Here is a 17,175-nt window from a genome sequence, read left to right as displayed (position 1 = left end):
TGAAATTGTTCTCAAGTTTTCAGTTCCAGTCTTTAGCGAGTCTTTTCTGGATATCACTGCCAGTCTTCATTATCTTCTTCCTCCTCCTATCACCTCATCTTCTGAACTGGATTCTTCTTCAGACTGGTAATTCTCCCCCAAAATATCATCCATGTCATTAGAAACACAGCACTTTTATCCTTAACCTTCTATTAGTCATGCCCCAGATCACATATAGATTGCTCATTCCTATGTTAAAATCGGTTGCACTTTGAAGAGAACAACCACCAGGATCATCACCCATCCGCCATAAACGAGCACGAGATGACAGTACAGTTGCTAATGCAATTCAAATAGGAGTTATGGTGTGACTCCTTATGTAACAACTAGATGGCAGCATAGTAAACCTGACAAAAGTTGTTACTGTCAAAGCCTATAATGCAGAGCAATCTGGGTATATATGATCTAGGGTCATGCATGAGTCTGAGATTATTTAGTTTAATATCTTGCCAACAGACAGGTTTACGTTCTTATCAACGTGGAAATCTTATATCATACATTTGTTAGTGTTATACTGAAGTTGCAACCTCATCAATTTGATGAAGACTTCCCACTTGTGACTGATTTCAACTGATGTATCATTTATGATTTATAGACCCTGTGCAACAAGTCATTTTACAGACTGTTGCCAGTGCTAGAACATTTGAACAACTATTTGAGTTTGTGTCGCATTGTTGTTGTTTAGTCAACTGTCCGAAGATAGGTCTGAACCCCACAAGTGATACCACGAAGGCACCACTTATGAGGCAACTAGGCCAGGAGATAATGGGGTAGGGTAGCCAATTCCTTTCCCCCTCCATTGAATACATTGCCAACTAGCTACACATTACACTAATCAGACTTCAGATGCATACAAACAATTGTTCTTCCTCTGACACATATCGTCAAGTGAGAGGTACTGCCTGATAACCCTGGTCTACATTGATTTTGCTACTGAACAAAAACAAGTGTACCAATCCTAATTTGAGTGTGCTGATTACAGATCTGAAGTCCGTTTTTTTCTATCACGTCACAATTTCAAAATAATATTTTTAATTTTTACATTCTAATACATTTAGATCCATTTAATTTATTTTTGCTACTGAACAAAGCAAGTGTACCAACCCTAATTTAAGTGTGCTGATTACAGATCTTAAGTCCGTTTTCTTCTATCACGTCACAATTTTAAAATAACATTTTTAGTACATTTAAATCCATTTAATTTATTTTATTTTGATTTTGCTACTTTAATTCAAATGTGCTGATTACAGATCTGAAGTCCGTTTTTTTCTATAATGTCAATTTTAAAACAACATTTTTAATTTTTAGCACAAGGCAGTCGTTGATGCAAAGAAGATATTTCTTCCACCCCTTTCACATTAAATGTGGCCTAATGAAAAACTCTGTGTAGGCTCTGAATCATGATGGTGAAGGCTTCAAGTATCTGAAGGAGAAGTTTGGGAGAGTGGAAAGTGATGCAAAATTGAAGGCAGGAATTTTCATTGGGCCAGAGATACGACAGTCGATGTGTGACACTACGTTCAGATCAAAACTGAGTGCTCTTGAACTCGAAGCTTGGGACACATTTATACTAGTGTTAACTACGTTTTTAGGAATTCTCGAGCTGATAATTATGCTGAGGTAGTATGTAACATGCTTAGAGCATTTCAGTATTTAGGTTGTTGCATGTATTTAAAAATGCACTTTCTTCATTCACGCCTTCACTTTTTACCATCAAATCTCGGTGCTGTAAGTGACGAACATGGTGAGAGGTTTCATCAGGACATATCAACGATGGAATCCAGGTACCGAGCATGATGGGTGATTTCTGCTGGTTCCTACAGCGATGAACCACATGCCAATATAAGCAGAAAAGCAAAGGTCTCAAGCACTTTAACAGAGTTTTCAGTGCTTACTACATATTGTAAGTGTATATCTTCTTATAAATGTATTTAAAATAACATAACAATTTTCAAAGAATATATAAACTAAGCACAATTTATATCTCTAACTTTATGGTACAGGTAGGCCTATATACTAAATAGTAAAATTTAGAATTAATGTTACTCAAAAACCTAAGGTGTTACGATAAATTTGATTACAGATCTGGAATCAGAGCATCAATTTCCTCAGTAGCAGACAAAAAGGTTTTTTTTTTTTTTGTACTAGACCAGTATAATAGATACACATGTCAGCCAGAACTTCAGTCAGAGGTATGTGTCGCATTATCAGACTTTTTTGTTCTACAATTATTTTCATACCTTAGGAATCAATTTTAGATTAGAAAAATAAACCTATATGGAATAATGAACCTCAGTCATTTTATTGAAAATTATTTAAAACTGTAAAAATATCATTTGTATTTTCTTTTAACTGTCTTCTTTTTGCTTCAATCCTAAAATGTAACACGAATAACTGTTCATTCATATGTTCAATTTAAAACAGTGTAACAGACAATGCCAGTACTTCGAATCTCTCTCATTCGTTTTGCATGTCTCAGGATATTCACTATGTTCTGTTCAGCCTTATCAAACTTCAGTTTTCCCATTGACTTCAGGTCTTCAGCAGTACAAAAGTAGATACCTGTAAGCCCCAGAGAGACATATCACCAATGTCTCCAAACAACAAAACACAGATATAACATATGCAAACAGTCATAAAACAAATAATTAATAACTATAAATAAATAGATATAATCAGTATCTGCAACGAACCGAGAAACACATGTAACAAAAATCTTAGGCGCAATTCATACAGAGAAGACGTAGACAGGATGTTGGGCGGAGACATGACGTGAGCAAAGTATACTGAAGAGTAAAAAAATCCTTGCGACACTTCCACATCGCACAGCTTTCACATTGTCTTCTTCAGACAATGGGGATGCTCTGGCTGTCGTATATCTGCAACTTAAGCCTGTCATTGGCTGGCTCACCAGGGTGTCACGAAAATGTATCTTATAAATTTAAATTTACACTACCTATCAAAGTATGTGATAGTACCTTTGCTGTACTAACTGCATTTGAGTTCAACCATTACACATAATGACTATCTCTACAAAATAAGTATAAAGTTACATATGCATTGCATGCAGCAAAAATGACAACAGAAGTTACCTTTCTCTATGGTCTCTTTGTTTTCTTGCTTCTTATATATATCATACTGAGTCAACATTCTCCCTTTGAGAGTATTTATAGGACGACTGAAGAGTTGATATTTCTTCTGTAAAGTGCTATTAAAAGCAGCAATAAAATTACAGACTGTTTCATATGTAAGTCGACCTTTCATGTACCTGTAAAAAAAAAAAAATCTTGGTATGTACGTCCATTAACCCTTTCATGCCACCACTTTGAGAAACTTATTCTAAACTGAGGAGGGAGAAATTAGTAGGTAGTATTAGTGAACCTGCTGGAAGGATCAAAGAGCAGACAGAGATTAAAACAAACATTAACAAATGTAATTTAGAGAATTTTCAAGATGGAAAACATTGTGGAAAGATCTCTACGACAATGGGGTAATAAAATATCAAATAGTGTCAGGTATACATTGTATCGTCTTCACAAGACATTTAAAACGCAAAAATGGCTCAGTTCTGAGCTCTGATACAAAGAGTCTTCAAGGCGTACTTACAAGCACAGCTTATGTGAGGATGGCAATGAACTTCCGGGTTCCTTAAAAGCCATTTATAAGTGTAATACCATCATGGGCCGAGTTTGGCTGCTTGGACATGGATGATGATATGACAATGATAATATAAATTTAATTATAATCGTAAAATGTTGGTGACCATTTGGCAGGCTGTTTGAACCTAGAAACATAGGTTATCCTTCGTTTCACCTATGCAACTTCCTGCTCTATCTCCTCAAGAATTGAAGAAACTTAGGCTACTGTTATGTGACACTAACTAAGAATGCAGGTACCAATGAGTTGAAGCAAGGTATCTTCCACACTTACTTTGGAATGTCATCAAATTCCTCTCTCAATAAAGGTGTAATACGACGACGAGATGGTGTATGATGAAGACTCTTCTTTGATGATGGCACAGAGTACTGAGGAGACACCAAGTTCCATGGCTGAGAAGCAGAGGATGGATGGTAAGTCTGCTTCAGTGTTTCCTGTTGAGATAGAGCAAGTGACATCATGAAAATATTACAATCCACAGACTACAGACCCTTACCGTACTCTCTTCTGTTGAATCACCATTACATAGTTGAATATCTGAAGTACTGTTTTCAATATATGCATTTAACTTCTCAATGTAGTTTATATCTTTCATAAGGTCCTGAAATTATAAACAGACATTTAATGATTTCTATCATTTCTGAAACCTTCTCTCCAAAGGGATATGTGAGAGAATGCAAGATGTTATTGGTTTATTTAAAAGGCACAGTCAACATTGACGGCTGTTTGCAACCTTGTCAATTTGTTTTGGAACACATACCATATCAGAAGAGCTTTTCTTTAAAAAAAAAACACACACACACACACGCACGCACGCATACACACACACACACAAAAAAAGTTTTGCTGTATTCCGAGTATTCTTTACAATCATCAGAGATTTGCTGTATGTTTTCCCTCGAAACTCATTTTCATGAAGTAAATCTCGAGGCAGAAACATGACGATTTCATGCAAAACAAGTTAAGTCCATAACTCGATTTCCATCGAAACACTTTACGTTCTTCCTGCATTTGTGCAGGAAACAGACGTCCTTTGCACCTTCACATTTGTTCAGGAAACAGAAGTCCTTCGTGCATGTGCATTTGTTCAGGAAACAGTAGATTCATTCATTCATTCATTTATTTTATTCCATAGATCTTACATGAGCAATGAAGCTTTAAGATGTGGAACATGTCAACATTTTACAATATTACAATTACAATTTTTACAAATTTTTATAGTTTTACAATTTAGTAATTTTCTACAATTTTTACAATTTTGTACAATTTTTTTACATTTTTTTTACATTTTGGCGAGATGTAGTGAGATGAGATAAGGTCCGAGGATTCGCCAAAATATTACCCGACATTTGCCTTTTCGGTGGGGGAAACCTCGGAAAAACCCAACCAGGTAATCAAATCAAAGGGGGTAATCAAATCAAAGGGGTTGATGCCAAGGACTCGCCATAGACCATCCGGCTTCAGTCCCACGGCTGGGGAAAACCTCCGAAGAAACCAAAGTCCAAAGGGGGATCCAACCCAAGCCCGAACGCAGCTCCGGATCAGCAGCCCAGCGAGTCTGCCGACTGAGCTACATCGATGGCTCTACTAAAAGTATACAATACATAGCCAATCAGATTATTAAATTTACAAACGCAAACGATCATTCATAAGTTGAGCTATATTATAATACAAAACAATTTAATTAAATTTAAGGCATAAACAATTCAACCAGTTGTGATATACAGAAATTGATAATACATATCATGCAAACTACTTCAAATTACAAACACAAACAATTTATCAGTAGAGCTATATAGATTACTATTCAATTTAAAGCATATACAATTCATCGGCCAAAACTATACAAATATATACAATACAAAGTAGCATACTTTCATTAAGCTATACAAATTTGTGCAATTAATATCAAGTAGATTAATTCAATTTATAATCATAAACAATTCATCAGTTGAGCTATACATATTACCATTCAATTTACAGTAGGTCTATATACAATTCATCAGTAGAGCTACACAGACTAGTAATTATTTTAAGAACATATACAATTAATCAGCCGAACTATACAAACATATACAATCAAATTAGTTCAATTTACAAACTTATTTTCGTTAAGCTATACAATTCATATGAAGTAGATTAATTCAATTTATAAGCTTAAACAATTCATCAGTTGACCTATACAGTATACTATTCAATTTACAGTACATACAATTCATCAGTTATGCTAAACAAAAAATACAATACATAGTAAACAGATTAAGTCAATATAAAAACATATTTTAGTTGAGCTATATAAAATTGTACATGTCATTTAAGTAGAATAATTCAATTCACAAGCATAAACAATTCATCAATTGTGTAGAAGGTATGAGTATGGTTAATTCTTTTCTGAACCTTTTCTCGTGGTTCTTCAAATCTTTAAGATAATTAGGCAGTGCATTGAAGACTGTTATACATGAATAGCGAACTCCTTTTTTAAAACAGCTTAGACTAACAGAGGATAGATGAAGATCTGATTTATGTCTTGTATTAAAATTATGAATGTCTTGATTAGTACTGAATTTATCTTGGTTCTTAATATACAGCATCATTAGGGAAAGAATGTATTCACAAGGTAAAGTCAAGATTTCTAAGTTTCGGAAAATATTTTTACATGATGTCCTTTTATGCACAACGGCCATTATTCTTATAGCTTTCTTTCGTAAAACAAAAACGTGTTTAGCTTCTGACGAGTTAACCCAGAATATTAATCTATATTTCATTACAGAGTGAAAATATGCAAAGTATGACATTTTAAGTAAGTTTATATCACCAATAGTAGATAAGGATCTTAATGCATAACAGGCAGAGCTCAATTTACGAGTAATACATTCTATATGCGTTTTCCAGTTCAAGTGATTATCCAATTCTAAACCAAGAAACTTTGTGCTTATAGATTCTTTGAGATGAGTTCCATTTAATCGAATACTGTAGGAAACCTGAGCACTATTGTGTGTACTAAATTTGACTGCACTGGTTTTATCAACATTAAGTGCTAGTTTATTTGCATGGAACCATTCATTCATTAGATTCAGCACTGTATTAGAAGTGTTTATAAAATGATCGTATTGTTTGCTTGAAATAATTACACTTGTATCATCTGCAAATAAAATTACATGGGATGAATTGTTTATAGTCAAGGCTAAATCATTAATATAAACTAGAAACAACAATGGACCTAAAATTGACCCCTGCGGAACACCATGTTTAATATTTCTAAATTCTGAATAAGTAACTTTATGACTATTTGGTACATTTACTTCTACTTTTTGTTTTCTATTTGATAAATACGATGTAAACCAACCCAACATCTCATCTTTAATACCATAAAACTTCAATTTTTTTACTAATATACTATGGTCTACACAATCAAATGCTTTAGCCAAGTCACAAAAAATCCCACCTACATGTAGTTTCGAATTTAATGAATTTAGTATTTCATCCACCAAACTAAAAGCAGCATTCTCTGTCGATTTTTGTTTTCTAAATCCAAACTGTTCTAAAACTAATATATTGTTGGACTCCAGGTAATGATATAATCTATTATACATAACTTTCTCAAACACTTTTGAAAATGTTGTTAATAATGATATGGGTCTGTAATTAGCAATAGTACATTTATCTCCCTTTTTGTATACCGCAAAGTGGGGTGACTTTGAACGCTGAGGTGACTTTGAACAGTAATTTAGCGCCTTTCTAAATTAAATGCTGTACCCAATTGCGAAAAAACTGTTTAAGTCGTCAATAAATTAGTTCAGTTTTTTCGCAATTGGGTACAGTATTTAATTTAGGAAGGCGCTAAATTACTGTTCAAAGTCACCTCGGCGTTCAAAGTCACCCCACTTTACGGTATTGGTTTTACTATTGAATATTTGAGTCTTTCTGGAAAAATACCACATTGCATTGACAAATTGCATAGATAGCTTAACGGAGGGGATAATATTTCAGAACAAGCTTTCAGAACTTTACTTGGAATTTCATCATATCCAGAGGAATATTTTGTTTTTAGTTGTTTTATCACATGCATGATTTCTACTGCGGTAGTGGGAATAAATTTGAGACCTAAAAACTCAGTGTTAAATGCATCAGTTAGGTAACCAAGTGCAGCATCTTCTGCACAATCTTGAATGTTTAAGTTCTGAATAATATTTATATAGAAGTCGTTAAAATGATTTGCAATTGATTTTGGGTTATCTATTTTACTATCATTGATTTTAATGCAAGTAATATTTTCACTCTTTGAATATCGATTAGTTTCATTTTTAATAATATCCCAAATAGTTTTAATCTTATTATCTGAATTTTGTATTTTTTCATTCAGATACATTTTCTTTGCATCTTTTATAACTTTTTTCAAAGTTTTACAGTAATTCTTGTAGTAATTAAGAACATGAGGATCATCACTATTCCTACTCATTAAATATAGATTCCTTTTTCTAGCACATGATATTTTAATTCCCTGAGTTATCCACATGTTTTTACTTTTATATTTTTTCACCACCTTGACTGGAAAACATTCATTGAAATAATTCGTAAATGTAGTGAAAAATGCATTAAATTTAGTATTAATATCAATGGTATTGGTACTATATACATTTTCCCAAGATTCATTTTGTAGACATGTATTTAAATGATGAAGAGATTCAGCATTTATAATCCTTTTTTTTATTTTTAGATTAACACTTTGGAATTTTTCACTCATATTGAAAACACTTAGAATTTGTGCATCGTGATCAGACAGGCCATTGACTAATGGTACTGTTGAATAGGAATTCAATCTACTTTTATCTATAAATATATTATCAATGGCAGTACTACTTCCAGCTTGTGTTCTGGTTGGAAAACTTACTGTGTGACTAAGATTATAAGTTTCAAGAAGTGAGTTTAATTTTCTTTTACGTGAGCTTTCTGATAGATAATCTATGTTTATGTCACCACAGATTACAAATTCGGTATGTGGTTTATAAAGTCTTTTCAATAATGAATCTAAGTTAGTTGTAAATTTCTTATAATCTCCCATTGGCGCCCTACAAACACATAAGATAATTAAATTTGATATCTCATAACCAATTTGTATTCCACAGATTTCAATATCTTGTTCAAGGCAAAAATCAGATATATCAATTTTACTAAATAATGGATCCTCTCTGATAAAAATACAGGCACCCCCTTTTTGGAAGACATGTCTACAGAAATGAGAACCTAATACATATCCATGTAAAGACAGTTGTAGTATTTCCTGTTGCTTCATATGATGTTCAGTTATACATAATATCTGAGGTTTATGCTTTTGAGTTGCTAAAGAAGTGATCAATTCATCAGTTTTTTGTTTTAATCCCCTAATATTTTGATGAAAAATAGTGAATTACTGTGTTCATTACTAGAAACATCAGAGCATTTACAATTTAGTTGAACTTGTTTCAAACACCTTAATGGTGGGAGGTTTAACCTAAAAAAGGAGAAGCCCTAGCATTAACTAACACAGGAATATTACAACTCTGCTTTTTAACATGGCTGCCTCTGATGCTATTAGCAATAAGAACCGAAAGGTGCTCCTTGCCTCTACCGGTGCTCCTTGAATATGAAGAAGGCCGCTGTCAGCCAAAACATGGAGAACAACAGAGGTTTTCATAGTGACAAATTGGAGGTTATAAGTGAAATAGATCCTGATGATTCAGATTATCAGCTAGAAGCTATGCAAGAGACAGCAAGTGAGTACGAAGTGAGTCAAAGAATCATGTTTACATGGTTCCATGTACTACTAGAAGTTTCGTCCTGTTATTGTCAGATGTTCGTCAGTGACCTTAGGGCAGTAGGTAGCATGTTACTGCATGCATGTCGAGGTGTAAAATGAGAATTTTGTATAAATGTAAGGTATAAATTTACAAACACAAACATGTTTGTACTGTTCCTGGGATTTTGGTCAATAAAAAGTATCACACAGAGTTTTTATTACTTTATTTCTTCAGAAATGGTCCTATTTAAAACAAAGAATTAAACTAAGGATTTACGAGGTGCATCCAGAAAGTAAGTTTCCCGATTTTTTCCCCTTGAAAGTAAACGTAATTAGCCGTGTCAATTGTGCATGCGTAACAGATCTATGATGTATCAATCATATGCCAGCCGGACAGGTCCCGCCTGGTGCCAGTAGCATGGCAGCAGTGGTCCGAAATGGAAGCTCTTATTCCTTCTCCCGCCGCCTGCGAGGTTCGGTCGGTGATAAAGTTCTTTAATGCACAAAGCATTGCGCCAATTGAAATTCATCGGCAGCTCTGTCAGGTCTATGGGCCGAACATAATGAGTAAGCAGATGGTGCGTCGCTGGTGTAGACAGTTTTCCGAAGGTCGTCAAAGTGTCCATGATGAAGAGCGCAGTGGGCGACCGTCCCTCATCAATGATGATCGTGTTGTGCTGGTGCGGCAGTGCATCACGGAGAACCGTCGCTTCACGATTAAGGAGCTCAGCAGCCATTTTCCGCAGATATCGCGATCCTTGTTGCATGAGATTGTCACTAAGCACCTGCTGTTTAAAAAAGTGTGTGCCAGTTGGGTGCCGAAAAACCTGACATCCAAACACAAAATGCAATGTTTAGGAGCAGCACTGACATTTCTGCAACATATCACGATGATGACGACGAGTTCCTCGACAGGATCGTCATGGACGATGAGACTTGGATTTCGCACTTCACCCCGGAAACCAAGCAGCAGTCAATGCATTGGCGGCATAGTGGATCTCCGGTCAGAGAGAAATTCAAACAGATGCTGTCGGCACGGAAAGTGATATGCACGGTGTTCTGGGAGAGAAAGGGCATTCTGCTCATTGACTTCCTTCCAAGAGGTGAAACAGTGAATGCTGACCGTTACTGTGAAACACTGCGAAAATTGCGATGTGCCATTCAAAACAAGAGGCATGGAATGCTTACTGCAGGTGTTGTGCTCCTCCATGACAATGCTCGTCCACATACGGCTCGGCGCACAGCAGCTGTTTTGACGGAATTTGGCTGGGAGTTGTTTGATCATCCACCCTAAAGTCCTGATCTTGCTCCCAGCGATTTTCACGTTTTCTTGCACCTCAAGAAATTCCTGTCCTCCGGTGAGTGTTTTGGCAACGACGAAGAGCTGAAGACGTCTGTCACACGCTGGTTCCATTCACAGGCGGCAGAATTCTACGACAGAAGGATACAAAAGTTGATCCCACGATATGACAAGTGTCTCAATTCTGATGGTGGCTATATTGAAAAATAGCTGAAACATTGCTGTACCTGTTGCCAATAAATGTTTTCCTGAAAGTGTGTGTTCTTTTTTTTTAAAAAAATAGGGAAACTTACTTTCTGGATGCGCCTCGTATTATTTTATCTATGCTGAAAACATATATTTATGTACAATAATAAGAGACAATCAGTAAACATCCAACATAAATCGAAACAGCATCTAGAATTTTTGTCCTTCTTGTCAAATTACTGAAAATGGACTTAATTTGTTTTGGGAGAGAGCTCTTCAATTAGATCAATGCTACCATTAGAAAATAAATCACAAATACAGTAAAACCTCTGTAATCTGGACCAACTGGGATTGAGAGTTGACTAGATTAGCAAAATACGGATTAACAGAAATAAAAAAACTGGCAATTTCATGTATAAAAACAATTACAATATAATAACTTGGGCTTATAAGTTCATGCATGTGCATACTTTTTTCTGGAGAGTGTAAATGTATGCTTACACATTATGTATACGAATTATCAACTTTTGAGTTTATTAAGCATTGTTTTATGTTGCATATAAGTGTATATTTTCCTCATTTTTATAAATGCATAATATTTTCAATACTTTAAGACCTATATGATATATTTATAGGGTTTACAAGATTTTTTCCCTCGTGAACACAAAAAGCAGGGAGCTGCATGAGAGATAGAATGTATGAATCACCATAAAGAAATACGAACACTCAAACATCATGTGATAGATCGCTGACTTGCAAGCCTCCATAAAGAACATTTTTTGTTAACTGACAATCAAAGAGTTCAGTCATTTAGATCAATAGCACGTAATATTCCACTTCCAACTGCACAAGTGTTAACTCGATGGTGAATGTGGCCTGATAAGCTTAGCATCTACAAACAGTTAAAGAGAAGACTAATTTATTGGACTCAAGTAATGCCGAATCTGCTTAGACCGCTAGAAATATAGCCTAGTACCAAAAAATTAATTGGAAGGAGCTATCAAGGGTCATACTAAACAGCATCAAGAACTCATTGGAGGCAAGGCTGAGGAAAGAGCAGGCAGGTTTCCAACAACATTGTAGTTGTGTAGACCTCATCAATACTCTCCAAATTATCCTAGAACAGAGTGAGCAAAGGCAGCACACTCTTTACCTCACCTTCAACGAGTTCGTAAAGGCTTTCGACTTGTCAACGGAAGGGTTATGTGGAACACCCTTGTGAAATACAGTATCTCCATGAAGATTATCAATATTATTAAGAATACAGGGTGGAAGTGAAGAAGCCTTCAGAGTGAATAGCTCATGTTGTATGTAACAGAAAACAATATCATTTTAGTGGAAAGTTCGTAGTTTTTTCAGAAAAAATGTTTTTTTCTCAAATGTTTAACCTCTTATTCGGTAACTACTGCAAGTAGGATCGTGATTTTTGTCCATATTGATAGGAAATCTAATAAAGAATAATTTATCCCTCTGGCGTATTTCAATAGTGTGGACGGTTTTCGTGTAACTTTAATTTTAAAAATCTCTAATTTCAAGTCACTGCACGAGACGAAAAGTGGCAACATCAAGGCAGAGAGCAGCTCACCTACCGAGACACACAGAGTTCGTTGACCTCTTACATCTGTAACACGAGTAGAGTGTGTTAATGGCTATGTTACCTGACTGCTGAAACTTCAAACTTAATTTTTTAATTAACCGTGCATTTAATGGCAAAACATAATATAGGTTTTCTATTCATTTAAGCGTACCCTATCATCCTTTTCAATCTGCAAGGTTATTTTACGTCCATTCTGTACATATGAAGATTACGAGTGTCAAATGCTTCATGAGGGGAAATTTACAGAACACTTTCAAGTCATCCGGGAGTGCAGCAGAGGTGTATTCTCTCGCCAAAATAATTCTTGCTGGTATTGAATCATCTGATGAAGAAGGTGATGGGGTGGGGAGGGGAGGGGGAGATGGAAAAGAGGCGTGCAATGAAGGATGCAAGGCAGACTTGAAAATCTGGACTTCATGGATGACATCTATCTGATGGCACAGTGATACCGGGAGATGGAGGAGAAATTGGTCAGGTTACAGGCAGAACTTTCTGGCCTCAAGATCAATGCCTGCAAAACAAAGATGAGAAAGAACTCTAATGTTGCGATCAGATTGACCATTAACGGAATGACGTCGAACAAGCTCAATCCTTTCTATACCTGGGAAGTATTGTCACAAATAAAGGAGGTGCGGAGCTGTAGCCACATACACAAAGCAAATGGTGTGTTTGTTCAGCTCTACTCTAAAAAAATATGAATATTTCCAGAAAGACCAAGCTTCGACTTTTCAACAGCAATGGGAAATATATATTTTTATACAGCTGTGAAACATTGAAGGTGACAAAGCAAATCAACAAGAGCTTCAAGCTTTCATTAACCACTGCTCCGGCTTATCCTCAATGTCAAATGGCCGGATGTGATTACAAATGAACTCGAGAATCAGACCAACCAACAGCCAATCAAAGTGCAAATGTTAATGTTATGTTTTATTTAACGACGCTCGCAACTGCAGAGGTTATATCAGCGTCGCCGGATGTGCCGGAATTTTGTCCCGCAGGAGTTCTTTTACATGCCAGTAAATCTACTGACATGAACCTGTCGCATTTAAGCACACTTAAATGCCATCGACCTGGCCCGGGATCGAACCCGCAACCTTGGGCATAGAAGGCCAGCGCTATACCAACTCGCCAACCAGGTCGACTCAACGTGCAAATCAAAGAGAGGAAATAGTGTTGGACTGGGCATACACTAAGCCAGACGGAACTGTTAAAGAGACAGCATTGGACTGGAACCCTCAGAGTGCTCGGAAATGGGGTCATCCCAAAAAGACCTGGAAAAGTACGACCATAGAAAAACTGCAGAGATAAGAAGACCTGGAGTGAAGTGAAGAGGTTGGCCAGGGACCGCACCAAGTGGAGGACTCTTGTTGTCACAGTCCTATGTTCCAGCGGGAACGATAGGAATTCAATTAAAGAACTCCATAGTGTGTTGATATGTTATATTACATTTTATTTTTCTGAGAAGTTATGCCATATGTTATCTTTCTCTTAAAAATTACAACACTTTTACATGATTGCCAAATAATACATGCGAAATGAAAGATAACAGGGAATGATTTTGAAAGAAACTGCATTATGTAGCCTACGTACCAGAAATACAGTTGGACTTATAAACTTTTAAAATGTCATAATAATAATAATAATAATAATAATAATAATAATAATAATAATAATAATAATAATAATAAATTAAGCTTCCTTTATGAAAAGGTTGCCAGATTTGACAAAGCGTATATAATTTGGAAAAACACCTAAAAGGTAAAATGATTTACATTTGAAACTGTTAGGGAATCGAATATACAAAACATCAGAGAAAAATTTACACCTAAGTAAAATATATGCTCATTTGCAGTTAAGCACGGGATAGTAGTATTATCAGATGTTAGAATGATTTGAAGGCCATTCACTGCGAGAAAAATAATAGCTACGGATTATTGACATTGATATCTAAACCAATTATTAGTCATTGGTTATGGTAACTTGAAATTTCCATTATCATTCCCATACAAGTGATTTCTCAATATCTGACCCGATCCTTTAAGGGCACTAATGGCTATTTCCTCTTGACAATGCTTGTGTTAGGCCTAGGTTTTTACATTTGTTGGCAAAGAAGGAAGGTACTGTCTTCGCGCTACGAGTTGGTGCGGGGAGTAGATAGGCGGGACGGGGAACTTTACGCTACACTCTGACCTGAAAACTTTCGTCCACTTACTTGGCTACACAGGAACGGAGTCAGACATAAAAGATTCCACATCTTCGGTGCTGTCGCTATGACTATCATTATCACATTTTTCAAAATTTCTGGAGTATGATCTGTCCATGATAACCGTCTGTTTATGTTCCAGCCATATATATTAATTCGAATCTCTCAACAAAGCCATTAGCCCCACCGCCCCCATCCTGATGAATAACAATGAGTGTTCTGGACACATTTACGGTAGTCAGAACTCCCGTAACATTTTTATCGTGCCAGAACTTGGGAAATGTTAAATTGGTAGGCCTATCTATCTGCATTTCGTCCAGATACAAAATCGGTTTTTCCACTTTCCTAAGTTTTCTTATTTGCTGTAGATATCTTCACATATTCTAATTTACAGTGTTTTCCTCAATTTTTTTTTGCTGTACACTTCTTCCACCTGAAATCCTTTTTCTTCAGTATTCGTCTTAATGTTGTCTTTCATTTCAAATCAATTTTCTCTTGTAAAAGGGTAGACGTTTGTTGCAGCTTGGTACTATTTTTTTACTTGTTATTTAACGACACTATAATAACTACTAGCTTCTTCAGTGTCGATTGAATTGATGATGGCGAGATGGCATTTGGCGAAATGAAACCAAGGATTCGCCATAGATTACCTGACATTCGCCTTCTGCTTGGGAAAACCTCGGAAAAACCCAACCAGGCAGTCAGCGCAAACGGGAATCGAACTCACTCCCGAGCACAACTGCAGATCAGCAGGCAAATGAGCTACCTCCTGAGCTACGCCGGTGGCCCTCTTTCTTTTTCAAATAAAAATTCTCAATTATATCTTTTTTGTCAATCTCCCGTCGAAGTCATCTATATTTGCGTTTCGGTAGTCTGGACGTTTACATTTTTTTTCTCCCTCAGGTGTCGACAACGCACTTTCTTCTGTGCAGTCTTTCATTTCATTCCTTATACGCTGTATTGTTCTTGTGGATAGATTAGAGTACTTTTCTACCTTTGCTGTAGGTTTCGTAAGAGGAATGCAAAGGCACTGTTATTCTTTTTCTTCATCACAGAATTATTTTGCACTTCTAATAATATTCCTTTCTTTGCTATAGATTGTCAATCCTTGTTTCCTCTTTGTCGACATATTTACAATAAACAAAAAACTGCTATAAATCTAAATATCAGTATACAATAACATAAATTCTATTAACTATATTATCAACACTATTAACACGAAAAGCAAAGGATAACTAAAGCAATACAAGATTTGTGGTATACTGAAAACAATTGTCTTGTTGAAACTAATAGAACACTACAGTAAAAACCCCACTATTATTTTCACAAAGTCGCAAAGATTCATAGACACGTGCAGTAGATGTTTGTGAAACAGGAATATTGCAGTGAACAGCGTGGTGTGCATGCGCGACTGTTTCCCCTCCGCCCCGTCTAAGTAGTTCAGCCGCCTTCTCCTGGCGTGACAACAATATGGTACCTCGTGCTCCCACCATCAGATCTATTACATCAATGTGGGACAGGCTATACTTATTTATCTTTATAGAATGGGATTGTTAGTTCATAGAAAGTCGCTTATAGTCTCCAGTAATTTAAATATACTAATCCTGTCATAAGCAACGTTACAAAGTTTTCAATAAAAAAAAAAAAAACAAAATAACTTTAATTCCTGTTCCGTAACAAATATATGCAATATGTAGGACGTACATCTTGTAGACAAAATTCCGCTAGAGATTGTCCAATGTCTAATGATAATATACATCCCGAAATTAAATTTCCATATGGATGGAAACTCTCAGATTTTGAATTACAAAAATCTGCATATAGTGGGAGAACAGCACCACACATCTTAAATTATGTATAGGTCAATTCCACTGTGACGGGTGTTACTTTCAGAAAGAGATTCTTCGAAATTTAACTAGAATACAATAATTAATAAAATATTTTTACCAGTTTTTTTTGTTCTCCAATGAATCTCCACTTCTTGCTTGTCAGACACAACTAATTATTTTTTTTCTAACCATTATTTGTCAGGTGATATAAATGAAATAAACAATGTGACGGGTGTAACATGAAAAAGACATGCATAAATTAATGATACAGTTTAACTGATAACTCTGTGAAATTCACAGTTTGAATTACTTGTGTTACCCAGGGGCGATTTCTCCGGGCATGCTATGCTTGCTGCGCAAGCCCAATATTTTCGTAGAATGTGTATTTCTCAAAATGGGATTACGTACATTAAAATTTCTTTTGATTTTTGTAATAATGTCTAGGCATAATACCATCTGCAGGTTGCGCACCGCAAGATCGCAACGCTTGCTCGTTTCTCGGAGCTACAGGAAAGACGTAGAAACAGCGAGAATATGATGCGCGCACAAGTGCCTTCTTCCTAGTTCCTAATCCGTCCCAGTCGCACA

This window comes from Periplaneta americana, chromosome 8 (assembly GCF_040183065.1).
Source record: "Periplaneta americana isolate PAMFEO1 chromosome 8, P.americana_PAMFEO1_priV1, whole genome shotgun sequence".
Taxonomy (NCBI): Eukaryota; Metazoa; Arthropoda; class Insecta; order Blattodea; family Blattidae; genus Periplaneta; species Periplaneta americana.
Note: the sequence above shows the minus strand (reverse complement) of the source record.